Below are 17464 nucleotides of genomic sequence, written 5' to 3'. Positions count from 1 at the left end.
GTTATTTTGCAATAAGGGCTGTGATTGCGTGGCACACTGATTATGTGAAGTATGTGTTTCATAGTTGGTGGTGGGGTGTGGAGGTTGCTTGGATGTCTGCTTTGGAGGTCTCTGTTGCTTTTGCAGAGTTTTATTTAGAGCCTCTGAGTATGTTTTAATGTATTCATGTGTGTTATTTGCCGGTGTTGGTTTATTAGGTCTATGTGAGACTGGTGGTGTGTTGCAAGTATTATCCTTCTCCTCTTGACTGTCAGTTCCAGTCTTGGGTTGAGAGAGCTTTGCCTTCAGTTTGGCTGTATAATTGCATCTCTCACATATATTAGTGTTTGGTGGTAGGAGGAGAGGATTGTCTGTGTACATGAGGCAGTTGTAACATTGCCTCAAAATGCCCAGATTCACCAGTTGGACTGGAGAGTACACCAGAAACTGCCCTTTGGACATGCCTGAATAGGTAGAGTAAGCTGTTTTTCTGATTGTCTGGAGGGGACGAATAGAGAGCCTTGTCCTTCTGGACAGTATAGGGGGGGGTCTAGTGCTAGGGTTAATTAGTTCTTGCTATGAGTTTTAAGCAAGTGCTTGACTGTGAAATGAATGGTTTGAGTGATAAAGTTGAAGGTTTATCTAGTTCCAAGGGAAAAAATTGAAGAGTAGAATTCGTGGAGCCAAGAATAGTTTAACTCTAGCTAAACGGAGCTGCCCGGTGCACAAAACCGCACAAATGCGTTTTTTATAGCAGGGAAGTGAAAGAGATAGAAATTAGCCCAAAATGGCTGATAAACTACTCACTTCTGGGCTGAAACCACTCCTCCAGGAACGGATAGGCTGCTCAAAGCTCCCCTCTCTCACAGGTGAAAAGAGAAACGTCTTTCTATCCCAGTAAGGCATGGGCAACACAGAAATTTGTAACTCAGCCCTGGATTCAGCAATAACTTGAAAACTGGACTATACTAGTTCAGAAAGGCGGGTAACAAGTATATATATATTTTTTCCAGAAAATAGAGTAGATACAATCAAAACAACACTTAAATGCACAGAAAAGGCTATCCCACTTTAGTGTGTAGCCTACAACAGTTAATCAGATTACTTAAACACAAAAATTACTTAATTCAAGTGCAGGCAGCAAATAAGTACAATATGTAGCAATAACAAACTTTTTAAATCACAGATTCACTAAAATAACTGGCCTTTTAGGCGGAATTAGTTAAGACAGCAAGAAAAGCAGAAAAATAATGCTTAATCACTCCAAAGTCACTCTTTTGTCTCTCTGCTGCTGTAGACTCTGCAGAACACCTGGAAGGCACTTGCTTAGTGGAATACAAGTGCAAAAACTGTGCAAATGCGGTTTTTATAGCAGGGAAGTGAAAGAGATAGAAATTAGCCCAAAATGGCCAATAAACTACCAACTTCTTGGCTGAAACCACTCCTCCAGAGACAGATAGGCTGCTCAAAGCTCCCCTCTCTCACAGGTGAACAGAGAAACTTCCTTATATCCAAGTAAGGTATGGGCAACACAGAAACTTGTAACACAGCCCTGGATTCAGCAATAACCTAACAACTGGACTATACTAGCTCAGAAAGGCGGGAAACAAGTGTTTTTTTTTTGTTTTTTTGTTTTGTTTTTAGAAACTAGAGCAGATACAATTAAAACAACACTTTACCCAATTAACCAGTTAAAAAGCTCAAAACTGAGCCCTGTTCCAGCAGTCTTTAATCAGACAAGTTTTAATTGCACAGTCCTGTCACTAGGGTAGAGAAACCTTCTCCAAAAAAGACGGCCTGGATCAGTGCACAAGTTATACAAACAAAGCTAGATCCAGCCGGCCTGAATCTAGTCTATGCTACAGCAAACAAGGCGTACTGATTTCAGAAAGAAACCGTTCAAGTAAGCATGCACAATAAGCCTTTAACCAGAAATTCCCAGCTCACAAGTAACGAAAAAAGAAAACTGTTGAAAATTAGAAGCAGGCAACCTTGTATCCGGAAAGCAAACTTGTAATAGAAACCAAGCCAAAACGATGCTTTTCCTTAACGCATAAATTTATTATCACAAAGAAACAAGCGTTTTCGCCGTAAAGACTTTCGCTGCACTTAGTATAATTAAATATTCTTTATAAAAGATTCCTTAATATAAAATCATTTTTGTATTCTTTATAAGAATTAGTTTAATTTTCTAGTTAAACACATTTCTTTAGAAAGATTTAAAATATTTTTTTATATGATGTTTTAATAAGTCATTTTATTAATGTGGTTAATTATGCAATGTCACGAACTGCTGTTTTTTACATTAAATGTGAAAAAAAATTTTTCAGGAAATGAAGTTATTTGCTCACTTCCTGTTTTTACTATTCAAAACGGCGTTTTTTTTAGCTGTCTCAACTGTATCTCTGATGAAGCTGTGACAGGAGTCACGGCGAAAACGCTTGTTTCTTTGTGATAATAAATTTATGCGTTAAGGAAAAGCATCGTTTTGGCTTGGTTTCTATTACAAGTTTGCTTTCCGGATACAAGGTTGCCTGCTTCTAATTTTCTTCAGAAATTCCCAGCTCAGAAGGGCAGAATCTAGCCTCTCCTCCCACAAGAGTGCAGACCACAAGCTTTCTTAATATAAAATATCTGGCCTGAAGCCCAAGTGCTTAACCCAGAACTAATACACTTTTAGAATAACAGATACTGAGCCTTCAATCAGCAGTTTCCAACTCAGAAGGATGTACGCTACCTGTCCTGCCACAACAGTGCAGACCACAAACCTTCTTAATGTAAAACAACTGGTTTGAAGCCCAAGTGCTTAAACCAAGGGCCTTAGAATAACAGTTACAATTTAATTAGGCTACTAACAAGCAGTAATAACAGCAGCAGAATAAATTCAATTGAATACTTTTAAGAAGAGGCAAAAGCAAAATAAGGTAATAAAGTAGGAAGAAACACAAATACAGAAAAGCAGATGAAGTGCAATTTTTTTTTGGAGAGGGAGGAAACAGAGCAGATTAAGATACTATAGGAGAATGTCTTTCCCAAGTGCTCTCTCTGAGGAGATGGGACTAGTAGGAGTACTGAAATCAAAATATAATCTCACTGTACTCAGTTGAGTGAGCAAATGAGATGGGTCCAGGAGGAGTGTGCAAAAACAGATTTACAGCAGGGGCAGGCAATTCCAAAGCCACCAAGATTAACACCACAACAGGAAACAGGGATGGGGGGGGTGGGTAACTAACTGCAAAGAGACAGAAACAAAATATTTACTGAATCAAAGAAACACAATATTAACTGACTCAAATCTTAAATAAGTGCAGAGAAAAGTATACTTAAATCAGCTTGTGTCCAGTTGATATATGCAGACAAGTCTCAGTAGCCAGCAACTCCGATTAAAATGATTACTAGAAATGTAACCAACACAGATTTTAATACTATCAAAAACCCCCAGGCTAGCTAACACTAACACAGGAATTCCAAAGCAGTCTAACAACTTTCAATGAGCCCAGATGGCTACACTTTTTCACACTTCAGGCAACTTAACTGCAGAGCGACAGAGACACAATATTTACTGAATCAAAGACACACAATATTTACTGACTCAAATCTTAAATAAGTGCAGAGAAAAGTATACTTAAATCAGCTTGTGTCCAGTTGATATATGCAGACAAGTCTCAGTATCCAGCAACTCTGATTAAATTGATTAATAGAAATGTAAACAACACAGATTTTAATGCTATTAGAAACCCTCAGGCTAACTAACACTAACACAGGAATTTCAAAGCATCTAACAGCTTTCAATGAGCCCAGATAGCTAGACTTTTTGACACTTCAGACAACTTAACTGCAGAGCGACAGAGACACAATATTTACTGAATCAAGGACACACAATATTTACTGACTCAAATCTTAAATAAGTGCAGAGAAAAGTATACTTAAATCAGCTTGTGTCCAGTTGATATATTCAGACAAGTCTCAGTAGCCAGCAACTCCGATTAAAATGATTACTAGAAATGTAACCAACAGAGATTTTAATGCAATCAGAAACCCCCAGGCTAACTAACACTAACACAGGAATTTCAAAGCAGTCTAACAACTTTCAATGAGGCCAGATAGCTACACTTTTTCACACTTCAGGCAACTTAACTGCAGAGAGACAGAGACACAATATTTACTGAATCAAAGACACACAATGGGCAGGATTCACGAAGGCTTGCACGGAGTCTAAGAGTAGTGTAAGACTCCATGAAGCCTTCGCTATCCAGGAACAGCCCTAAATCCCATGTAAGAGACCAGCTAAAACGTCTCTTACACGGAGTGAGCGTGGATATGCTAATCACCTCACTTGCAGCAGAAAGGCATGCAAATGAGGTAGATTAGCGATCCAGAAAGCCCAAAGCAGCCCGTGTAAGAGCCGTTTTAGCTGCAGAAATGTACTCAGTTGACAACTGAGTACGTTTCTGCAAAAAAACACAATGGAGCCATGTCAGCTCCAAATAAACGGTGCATATGTGTCAGGCAGCATGCGCTGTATAAAACATAAAATGAAGGTTATAAACCCACAAATGTGGGTTTTATGCAATACATGGATTTACAATGCATGGACCAGCAGACCAAAAACAACATGCCCACCGTTTAGTGGTTGCTAAGGGGGGAAGCTGAGTCTAAGACAGGTAACTAAGCATTAGTAGGCAATCTGATGTAAATGAGTGTTAGGATACTGAATTCCACTGTCACATAGCAAATGAGCACAGTCTGAGTAGTGTAAGAGATACATAAGGGGGAGGAATAGAGTAGGAGATAGGTGACATCACAGGGGGGAATTGTAGAAAGAAATGCAGTTCATTGGAGGTCAGTTTTACATGACAGATGTCAGACACATATCATGGAAAGAGGAGTGCCACAAGATAAGCATGGGAAAGTCAAGAAATGGAAGGTGTACACTGTTGCTTACACCAAAGTTTCTTGCTGGGCGTGCATGCGCACGTGTGCGCACCATGAAGCGCGAGTAGGACAGTGTGCGTGCGTGTAAGGCAGACTGAGCATGTGGGAGCCTGTTGGCAGACATGTAAGACTGTTTGTGCTGGTGTGCACATGTTTTAACCCGAATAAGCAGATTCTGAACCATGTAAGCCTGTGTGCGCACGTGTAAGCCACTGTGAGCGTGTTTCTGCTGGTATGCGCGTTGCTCCCCCCTGAGGAAACAGAAAGGAAAAAGGAAGCAACAGAATTAGTAGGAAGCTAGCAGGGAATACTGCTGGAGCTAGCAGGTGAAAACAATTAGAAGCAGGCAATTACACAGGCAGAATAGTAGCCCAGCCAAGCACTTAAAACTCTGCAAACAGCAGTGCAGGATGTTTCTCTCAAGAGACACTGCAAGACAGGAGTAAACTATTAGAAGTGAAAACTGAAAAGGCTGAACTCAGAGCAGAAATGCTAGGGGCTGCCATAGCTGTCATAAGGAGACATAGGCTACTTGCTGAGGGTGGTGACAATGCAAATGGTGCCAGACAACCCACAGTGAGGAGACGGAAAAGAGTGTACAGGCCCAGGGTCACCTACCACGGGTTACATGAGCTGGAGATAGTAGAGCACTATAGAGTGGACAGAGACCTCATGCAGCAAATTGTCGAGCTGTGCAGGCTACGCTTCACACACAGAACCAACAGAGGGGAACCCATCCCAGTGGAAACCAAGGTATGTGTTGGCCTAAGAATACTAGCAACAGGTACCTTCCAGAGACCAACTGGTGATATGATGGGGATATCACAGGCATCAGCCTCCAGGGTACTGCACCAGTTCCTGGATGCCATGTCAGCACATGTCGGTGATCATGTATATTTCCCCAATGCCCGTGAGGTATTGGCCAGCAATATGCGTCTCTTCCAGCAAATAGCAGAATACCCTGAGGTAGTGGGTGCAATAGACTGCACGCACATAAGCATCAAAGCACCAGCCGGTGAGCGGGGTAGGGCCTAAATTAACTGCAAGGGCTTCCCCTCCATCAACTGCCAGGTCATGTGTGATGCCCAGGGCATAATAATGAATGTGTGTGCTGGCTGCCCTTGGAGCTACCATGATTCCCATATCTGGCATTTGATGCAGCTGTACCAGACATTTGCCAATGGGGCCATCCCACATGGACACCTAGTGGGGGATGCAGGTTATGCACTGGAGCCGTGGCTGATGACACCCATCAGAAACGCACACACACCTGAACAGGAACGCCATAATGAGGCACACGCACAAACACGTAATGTAATAGAGCGTGTGTTTGGGCTGCTCAACTCACGGTTCCGGTGTCTGGACACATCTGGTGGAGCCTTGCAGTACTCACCAACTACATGTACCCAAATTGTCATGGTATGTGCTATGCTACATAATATGATCTTGTGAAAACAGCTGCAGCAGGACCAGCATAGGGCTGGGCCAAACAGACCCCACCATTGCCAAGGCCATCACAGGCAGAGCGTGACTCGGAGGAGGAACAACCTCAGCCTGCCCCAGTAGGCAGAAGAAGGCGTGCCCAGTATGCCCTGGCCTTGGCAAAGAGACAACGCATAGCACATACACTGGCTCAGTAGGAACCCTGGTAATGATACCCCTCTCTGACCCACTCATATAATAACAGGGATGCCTAAAATGACATAACCTGCTCTCAAACATGTACAGGGAGTGTAGTATGTGTATCCAACAGAGGCAGCCCTGCAGCACCACCTGAGGCATGAATGCCATGTGTTAAGCAATGTAACAACATGTAGTATATGCACACTTGATGACCCTGACTAACATCCTACCCTCACCAAGCATGATGCCACAATATGACGATGAGATGATCAATTGCAATAAATGGCTGAAGTATTGCAGTTAGTCAAAGGGGATCCAATGTGTGCCAGCCTGGGATGACATGCTGAGCATGACATGATGCTCCACCTGCTAGGGGTGGCATGCACCTATCAGTCCAGGCCTTATGGATACTGGCAAAGGCTGTTGTTACCCACAGTGTGCCCTGAATAGGTAAGGCTCAAAACACAAACCCACCTCCATAGGTATCACAAGGGATAAGAACCTAGATGTAATGCTAGCCAATGCCAAAAGTCTAAACAGCAAGATGCATGCAGTCTAAACTCCCCCAGTATGGAGAATGTTGATATCTGTCCTGTAACAGAAAACTGGGTCAAGGCTCACAACAGCACCCTAACACTACCAGGTTACACCTCATACTGTGCTGTACAGCCTTGAAACATGGAACAAGCTACAAAAGGAGAGTGACTAGCAATAATTGTCAAGGATAACCACACCCCCATGTTGGTACCGCAACAAGAAGCAGCATGGACTAGCCATGGTCAAGTAACAGTGGCTAAAACTGCCTCCCAGTTTATAGCCTGCTACAGACTACCATCCTAACACCAGGAACTGCACCTGGCCTGTGTTGGAATACATGAATATATCAAGCCCTCCAAACCACATTATATTGTGTGACTGAAAATACCCAGACATAGACTGGGAGCATTATACTAGCTCCAACACTGTAGGACAAAAGTTCCTAGAATCCATAAACCAAAATGCCCAGGAACAACGTACCACTCCCACAAGAGGGGTAAGCATACTGGATGTGATAATCAGCAACATGGGTACTGGATGGCAAGATGAGAAGTGTATCCCTCACTGGTAAGACCAGACCATAGAGTAATCACACTGGATATACACATCCTGACCACAGTCCCTGGCCAGAAAACCACAGTGAAAAACATGTGTAAAGCAAAAGTTGCACTCCTCCAAACTGATGTGGAATCCATTAAAGGCCCTGTGCAGGTGCAAAATATAGGCCACACCTCAGAACCTGTTATACAGGCATTCCATGAACACTGCTAGGAATGCTTGGATTATGCAATCCCAAATAAAACCAAGACACAATGCCATACACGCAGGCATCCAGCATGGTGGACTCCAGCCATTACCAAACCATGCAAGAGAATGAGGAAGCTACTACATGATAGAGCAAACATAAAAAGGGAAGTAATCACTGATCAGTAGTATGGCAATAAAATATGTCCACACATACAATCCACTAAGGCCAGCTACAACAAGTTGAATCTGTGAATCTTGAGGCAATGCTACACCTGCCCCAAGTACACAGACAACCCTCAACTCCCCCCAAGAAATACAAATATATGTGAGAGATGCAACCAAGTATCCAAACCGGAGGCTGAGCTCCCTCAACTCAGTACTGTCAAAACTAGTCAGGAGGAGAAGGTAACCACACACACCACAAACCCAGTCCCACATAGACCTATCACAACTGCAAACCAAAGACATAAACACAGAAAAACATTCCCGGAGGCCCTAATTACAAACACACCACACCATCAGAGGCCTCCAAAGCAGACACCCAAGCAAACACAACCTCCAAACATAGCACATGCAACACATAGTACACAAAGCTGGTGTGCCAAACAGTCACAGGCCAGAAGGAGAAACTACATGCCTGATACAGATGTAATAGGTGACTCCATAGTCAGACACACTGCTGTCCCGCTCACCAGACTGAACAAGGGAAAGGGTACAGTAAGCTGCCTGTAGGCTGCTACAATATGCCACATAACACAAATACACAGGTCACCCCAAAGCAAGTAGAAATATGATGCAGTCATTGTCCATGCTGGCGTGAATGACCTGAGATGTACCTCCCTGGACTACATGAAAAGAGACATAGATGAGCTCTCCGATTATGTAGTCCAGGCCGGTATGACACTGACTGTTTGCAGCATCCTACCCTCACCAAGAATGATGCCACAGTACAAACACAGAATGATCAGCTTTAACAAGTGGCACAATTACTGGTGTCATTCCAAGGGGATCCAATGTCTGTCTGCTTGGGATGTCATGCTTGACAAGCCACGCTGCTGTTCCAGGGATGGCTCACACCTGTTACCCCTGGGCGTTTGGATACTGGATAAGGCTTTTGCCACCTCCATAGAGCCTTTCATAGGTAAGGCTGAAAAGACTAACCCACCACCTTAGAAAACATAAGTGGAAAGAAACATAAGGGTAATGCTGACCAATGCCAGACGTGTAAATCTCAATATGCATGCTCCTGAGGCCCTCCCCAGTATGGAGAACATTGATGTCCGTACAGTGACAGAAACCTGCAGCAAGCCTCCTGACAGCACACCAGCACTACCAGGTTATACCTCATATCATGCGTTATGGCCCCAAAACCTGGACCAAAACATAAAAGGAGGGGGAGTATCCATATTCAGCACAGACACCCATACGTCCAGGTAACTGACAATGCACGAAGCATCGGAGACCACCCATGTGCAACTAACCATAGGCAAAACTGCTGTACAGTCTGTAGCATGCTACAGACCACACTCTCACACACAGGAACCCCACCCAGCCGTCCTGAAGACACTGGACAGTATGAATGTCTCACCAAATACCAAACAAGGTACTCACAAATTACCACATAGGTGGTAAACCATTATGTATGGAAGGAGTAATCAGGGACCTAGGGACACAAGTGGATAGTAACCTGTTATGTGACACTCACATTGCCAATGTGGCTAGGAAGACTTTCTATATTGGACACTGTATCATGAAAGGATTCACATCTACGTCAACAGAGGTCATTGTGCCCCTATACTGTTCTCTTATCAGACCCATAATCTAGTACAATGCCTCATTTGGGATGTACCTTACCCGACACCTGCAACAGTTAGAAAGACCTCAAAGGTACCTCACCAAGAGGATAAAGGGTCTCAAATATATGTCATATGCTGCCTGTCTGTAGACACCCCAGCTGAATGCAGTCACATACTGCCTACACAGAGACGATGTATGCCTGTTGTACAAGGCCATGTCCAACACAGGAATAATGGACATGCTCCACCCCAGAAAACCCAAAGCCATCGGAGCTGTGAGAGTGAGAGATGTCAACTTCAACACATAATGAAATAGGATGTGCTGGAGGGACAGATACATAACCCAGAGGCTCCCTACACCCAGGAACAGAATCCCACTCCATGTTAGGCAGAGCTCCTCACTGACACTCTTCAACCGTAATCTTGCCAAGTGGATGGATGATCGTAGATGTACACTGGGGGTCTTCACTGTGTCACGTCCAGACAGAGGCACAGTAAACTAAATCATAAATGGCCATAATATTCACATAGCAAAGGATGGCGAACGCCACACACACTCTGGCTAGGCTTATAAATGCCCTAGGGTGGATAGCCTAGTATGAACCTATGAACCTATGAAGATACAAATTGTACAGGACACTAAGGATAATCACAAGGCTTTCTTAACTGATGGTAGGAACCTTGTTGGGAATTCACAGATATGTTCTGAATCACACAAATATTACAAACAACATACCAAACACACACACATACTGCCAACATCCAACCTGACGGGTGCAGTGCAACCCCCAGAATGCAAAATATCTATCCCAGCAGACTGCTGGCCCCCTGACATTGCAGATGCTGAGGTAACAGCCAGCATCTACAAAGCAAAACACACAGCAGCAATGGTATGAGATGGTGTCCTGGGCTGAGTCCAACATGGACTCCAAGAAGAATGGAATGCCAAATCACACTACTGCTCAATGTCAGCCTTACCACAGGATATGAACCCAAAGAGCATTGTACAACAACAGTGGTCCTTCTCAACAAAGGTGTTGCCTGAATGGATACTGCAAACTACCACCCCAGAATCCTGACAAGCTTGGTCTGCACAGCTATGGAAAGGATCAGCCTGTACCGCAGACATAAAGATATTGGGGACCTACTGACACCAGTCCCTACCCAGTGTGGCTTTCTTAAGTGCAGATCCTGCCCCTTAAACATGTTTGACTCATTTGAAACAGTCATTAAGGTCATTGATGAGGACACTGTGGTCCACACAGCATAGCTGGACCTTGCAAAGTCTTCCATACAATACCCCATGTGTTCATTATAGATAAGCTCACCAGCTTAAATATAAACCCCTATGTCAGTAGAGGGGTTGCAAACCAGACCAAGGACAGAACTGACATGGCCAGACATGCTGCAGCCATGTCAGACTACAAACCAGATATAACTGGCATCCCACAAGGCTTGATCCTGGGACCTCCCTCGTTTGGTATATATGTCCCATAGGTACAGGCCAACATGGAAGGACTGTGTCTGAACATGTTTGCAGAGGACTACAAACTGGCCACCATATCTGACCCTCCAGCTGACACAAGCATCCCACAAAAGGGCCACATAGAAACAGACAACTAGTGCCATAGCCATGTCAGCAAGCTAATTGCAGAAAAGTGTATAGTCAACCCCTGTGGATATACAGTAAGTGCCCACCAATTACCACATAGGTGTTAACCCATTAAGTACTTAACATGTAATGAGAGACCTGGGGACACAAGTTGATAGATATCCTGCATTGGACAAGCACGTGGCTGTAGTGGTTACAGAAACATACCATATACCCACCTAATCATGAAGGTTGTCATATCTACATAAGGGGAGGTCATTGTGGCTCTGCAGTCATCCTTCATCAGCGTTACAATTGACTACAATAGCCCCTGTGGGATGTACCTCAGCAGACACCTCCATCAACTGTAAAGTCCCCAAAAGTACCTCACCAGGAGTATCAAAGAGCTTGAACAGATGCCATGTGTTGCCTGATTAAACAAACTGCAGCTCCACACACTGCCATACTGCCCACCCAGAGGCAAGCTGTGCCTGATGTATAAAACCATGTCCAAGCTGGAATCAATGAACATGCTGCACCTTGTACAATCTGAATGGCAGTGAGCTATGCACATGAGAGACCTGAACCCCAGCACTGACATACATAGGACAAGCTGTACTGAATGATCCATAACACAGAAGCCACCCCCACTCTTGAGTAAACTCCCAGTACAGGTTAGCCAGAGAGTCACTCATCAACTCTCCTCAAGAAGAATCTTGATGAGTGGATGGGAGATGGTAGGTTTACCCTGGGTATCACTGTTATGTCATGGGTAGACGGAGGCACTGTATACTAACCATGACATATGTCATGGCAAACTCCACTTACAATGTGTGTTGAAGGACAAACACACTCTCCGACTAGCATTAGAAATGGCCTAGGGCACATCGCTAGTGTTTGCCAATGTACACCTATGTTGTGGAATACACTACCAATGTTGGACAAGTCTGGTTTAAGTAGTTCATATTTGAACATAATGCAACATGGTCAGATGTGCACAACCGGCCCCTAACCAGGCTGTTGTGCTCACTATGAAAATGTAAAGCAGTGATAGGACTAAAGCCCAGAATACTGTCCACCACAGTGAAAGTACTGAACCAGTACACTATACGGTACTACAGTATTAGGTCAGTATGAAAGGATGTTGACAACTGTATGTAAAGTATCCCATGCAAACCCTGCAGGCACAGTATAATCCCTGTTGTGTTCAGACTCAAAGCAGTTGGACAGTAACTACACAACATGACACACAACACACAACCATAAACGTGAGATATTGTTGAAGTTTACACTTATCCACAAATGTGGTAGGCTGCAGAGTTCAACATATGGAAAGCTCACAATGGGCATGCTCGCACACTTTGATAAATGAGACATATGTCAGACAACATGCCATGGAAAGCCTGAACTGGGCATGCTCACACACTTAGGCCAAATCTCAGTTTAGCAGTTGGCCACACATATCCGGTATTTGTACGTGTAATTCCAGGAACCAAACACATTACAGCAATCTGCCCAGTGCACACATTTAAATGACTACAGAGACATACGTGATATAGTGGATCCCTTTCATATTCAAACATCTTCCAGAAATACACAAGTTGTTCCTAGAAACAGGGAATGCTATGGAAATAAAGACCTGCAAACAGTCTATCAGCAACAAATATTGTGCATCTGACAATTAAACATATGGGTGTAGAGATCAACACTAGGCTGTTTGCCCTAGGGAATGATAGCTTAGCCAGAGTGTGCTTGGCGTCTGCCTCCCCAGTATAGTAGGGTACTGTGCCACTGTAAAGTAGGTCACATAAGGCACCGTGTGAGGCTAGTGTGCTGTGCCTCTGTCAAGCAGGGACACAGCAGAGATCCCAGGGGTTGAATTTGCTAAGCCACATCCATGTGGTTGGTGTGTGCTGGAAGAGGGTTGGTGAGGACCTCTAACAGTAAGTGGGTGTCAATAACAGACTGAGGGGAGCCTTATCTGCATTGTCTGGACAATTTCACTGTTAACACTTTGTCGTGATGATTATGAGGGATTGAAGTGTCATGCCAGTACTGTTCAGAGATGTCCTCCCTCTGTGGGCTACTGTTCTGCAATGTATTAGCGCACTCCGTCTGTTGGACAGCTCATATATGGCTGGTGTACACCTGACAGGTGTTCTGCTGTGGAGCAGTCATGGGTATATTTGGGATAGCATGATCAATGCAAACCTTCCACATGCTCATAGAATGCAATTGTCAAGGATTATGCAGAGTGGCCTGTATACTCCCCCAGCATGGGTCCTTTGAAGTCTTCCACCCCAGTCTTCACAAGTGTAAAGTCTGCTTTTGATAAATACACTTTGTTTGCAGTGACAACCTTGCCTGGGGGTGGGGATGGGATATGGATGTCCAGGGAAAGGTGGGTATGGTCAGATATCAACAATGGTGGTCTACCTCTGGTGTGGAACAGTGAGTACCCATGTTGCAGATGGTCAGGTGCAATATGTATTCCCCCTTGTGGCTGTGGTGAGTGGTTCTGCCATATCACATGGACTCACAAATTGTAGTGGCTGTAGGGTAATGTTGTAGAGGCCTGAGTAGTTCCCACACACAATATACCTGTACCTGACGTTAACAACTGGAATGGTGTATGTGAACACCTGCATATCTTGGCACTGTTCCCAGGGAAGCAAAGTGTGTGTCCTGGATGTGGGAGGGGTGGTCCGAACTGGTTGTGTTGTGTGTTACAGGTCCTGTGGTCACGAAGCATGGTTTAGAACATAACCTGCCAGTGCTATGTGCATATCTGACCCTGAAGTAGGTGGCTGCAAATGCATATATATGCTATCCCCCACCTGACAGGTAGTACTAGATGTACATACCTCTGTAGAAATAATGATGTCAGCACCCTATAAATACTGCAGGTGCAGAGTAAATGCCCAGTAATTCGGATAGTGCACTCTGCTGATGCATCTTGCTCAAGTGTCATAATATAGTTAGGTAGGGGTTTGAATCCTGCAAATGCTCAGTGTGTGTGTGGGTGAGCGGGGTTGGTGTGTGTGCAAGTCTGTATGAGGAAAATGTCCCTTTTGGCAACTGGGAAAACACACTACAGGATGCACATTCCCCTTTTTAAACACTGATGATGTCAGCACTCTATAAGTACAGCAGGAGAAGGGGAAACCTCCCAGTAATGTGAATAGCATGCTCTGCTAATGTGTCTGTCTCGAGTATCATAACATCGTTAGGGAGGGGTTTGAATCCTGCAAATGCTCAGTGTGTGTGGAGGGGGGTTAGTGTGTGTGCAATTCTGTATGAAAGAAATGTCCCTTTTGGCAACTAGGAGAACACACCACAGGATGCACATTCCTCTTTCTAAACACTGATGATGTCAGCACCCTATAAGTACAGCAGGAAAAGGAAAACCTCCCCGTAATGTGAATAGTGCATTCTGCTAATGCGTCCGTCTCGAATGTCATAACATCGTTAAGTAGGGATTTGAATCCTGCAAATGCTCAGTGTCTGTGGAGGGGGGTTAGTGTGTGTGCAATTTCGTATGAAAGAAATGTCCCTTTTGGCAACTAGGAGAACACACTACAGGATGCACATTCCTCTTTCTAAACACTGATGATGTCAGCACCCTATAAGTACAGCAGGAGAAGGGAAACCTCCCAGTAATGTGAATAGCGCGCTCCGCTAATGCATTCGTCTCAAGTGTCATAACATAGTTAGGTAGGGATTTGAATCCTGCAAATGCTCAGTGTGTGTGGAGGGGGGTTAATGTGTGTGCAATTCTGTATGAAAGAAATGTCCCTTTTGGCAACTAGGAGAACACACTACAGGATGCACATTCCTCTTTCTAAACACTGATGATGTCAGCACCCTATAAGTACAGCAGGAGAAGAGAAACCACCCCGTAACGCGAATAGCGCTCTCTGCTAATGCAGCCATCTCGAGTATCATCACATAGTTAGGGAGAGGTTTGAATCCTGCAAATGCGCAGTGTGTGTGGAGGGGTGTTAGTGGGTGTGCAATTCTGTATGAAAGAAATGTCCCTTTTGGCAACTAGGAGAACACACTACAGGAAGCACATTCCTCTTTCTAAACACTGATGATGTCAGCACCCTATAAGTACAGCTGGAGAAGGGAAACCTCCCATTAATGCGAATAACATACTCTGCTAATGTGTCTGTCTCGTGTCATAACTTAGTTAGGTAGGGGTTTGAATTCTCCAAATGGCAAGTGTGTGTGTGTGTGTGTGTGTGTGGGGGGGGGAGTAGAGTGTGTGCAATTACATGTGTGAGAGAACTGACCCTTTTGCCGACCAGTACAACACACCAGCTGCTGCATATTCCAATATCTACACAGAGATTATGTCAGCACCCTACAAGTACAGCGGAAGAGGGCAAATCTCCCAGTAATGCAAATAGCACGCTCTGCTACTGCGTCTCTCACTACTGTCATAGCACAGTTAGTTATGGCTTTGAATTCCACACATGCCACATGTGTTTTTGTCACACAGAATGCCCATGTGTATGGGTTGTTGTTCACAATAATGCATGACATCGATTAAACCAGTAATGGCAATGGACACAGATGATGTATGTGTGTGCCAAATACACATATGTACCTGTGACCTTCAATAGTTCCCATGTCTGACTCCTGCCACATGTGAATACATGGTATTTGCACTGGATAACATTATGACTGTGGTCTTCTGTGCGGGTGCTGCATGTGGTATGTGTATATACAGTATGAGATGTATATGGTATCATCCTAGCAGCAAGGTATACACATCTAGTCTGGGGCATATAGTCTACATGTTGTTGGTGAACAGATGCTGCATGTTTTCACCTGTTGTGGGAGTGGTAACAAGTTGTTCCATAGCAATGCAGTGACTACATGCTAGGAACCTTTCAGCTAGGGTGTTGTAACTACAGTAATTCATCAGCATTCAGTAATACGTCAGCATTCTTGGTGAGGGTATGATGCCAACCAAGGTCAGGGTCATACCAGCCTGTGCCACATGCTCAGAGAGCCCTTCCATGTTCCCTATCATGTAGTCCAGGGAGGTACATCACAGGTCAGCCATAGTGGCATGGACAATGACTGAGTCATATGTGTCCATGCCTCTGACTGACCTGTATGTTTGTGTTATGTGGTGGACCATAGTGCCCCACGGGCATATCACTGTGACCTTCACCTTGTCCAGCCTGGTGAGCAGGACCTCACTGTACCAGACAATAAAGGTACCTAACACAACTGTAGCAGGTGTGTTGTCTAGCCATACAGGCTGTGACTGTTTGGCACACAGGATTTGTGTGCAATGTGTTGCATGTGCTGTGTTCCGGCTTAACGTATGCCTGTGTGCCAGCTGTAGAGGTGTCTGCTGCTCAGGCAGGATGCTATTCTGAGGCTCCACGAATGTCCCAGTGTGTTCACGTGTTTGGATTGCTGTCAGTGTAGGTCTACATCAGACTGGTATTGTAGTCACTGTAACCTGACAGGTTATGCCAGTACTGGGTTCAGAGTGCTTAGTCCCCAGTTTGGCTATGTGGTTGCATCTCATACATGTGTTGTACGTCCATGTGTAGGGGAGAGGGTTGACTGTGTACATGTGGGAGCTGTGACATTGCCACATTACCCACATATTCCACAACTGTACCATAGAGGTGACTGACAAGTGACCTTTGCACATGCTACCATAGTATTGTGATTGCCTTGGTGATTAACAGCACATAGGGCCAATGGGGAACAAGGTACATAGGTTCATAGGTTCATAGGGTCATACTAGGCTATCTGCCCTAGGGCATTTATAAGCCTAGCCAGAATGTGTTTGGCTTTCGCCACCCATTTTAAATTTATTTTGCTATGCCCTTTTTTGAGGTTAGTATACTGTGCCTCTGTCTAACAGTGACACAGAAGTGATACCCGGGGTAAACCTACGATCTCCCATCCACTCATCAAGATTCCTCTTGAAGAGAGTCAATAAGGGACTCTGCCTAACCTGGACTGGGATTTTATTCCAGAGTGAAGGAAGCCTCTGGGTTATGAATCTGTCCCTCCAGCATGTCCTATTTATTTCAGTGCTGAGGTTCAAGTCTCTCGAGCGTGTAGCTCAATGGGATTTGGATTTTCTGAGGTGCAGCATGTCCATTAATTCCGGGTTGGACATGGCTTTATATGTCAGGCACAGATCGCCTCTGAACAGGCGGTATGCCACTGAGTAGAGCTGGAGTTTCTTTAACCGGGCAGCATATGGCATCTGTTTGAG

This window comes from Protopterus annectens, chromosome 5.part0 (assembly GCF_019279795.1).
Source record: "Protopterus annectens isolate FY-2018-M chromosome 5.part0, PAN1.0, whole genome shotgun sequence".
Classification (NCBI taxonomy): Eukaryota; Metazoa; Chordata; order Ceratodontiformes; family Protopteridae; genus Protopterus; species Protopterus annectens.
This window is presented reverse-complemented; position numbering follows the sequence as displayed.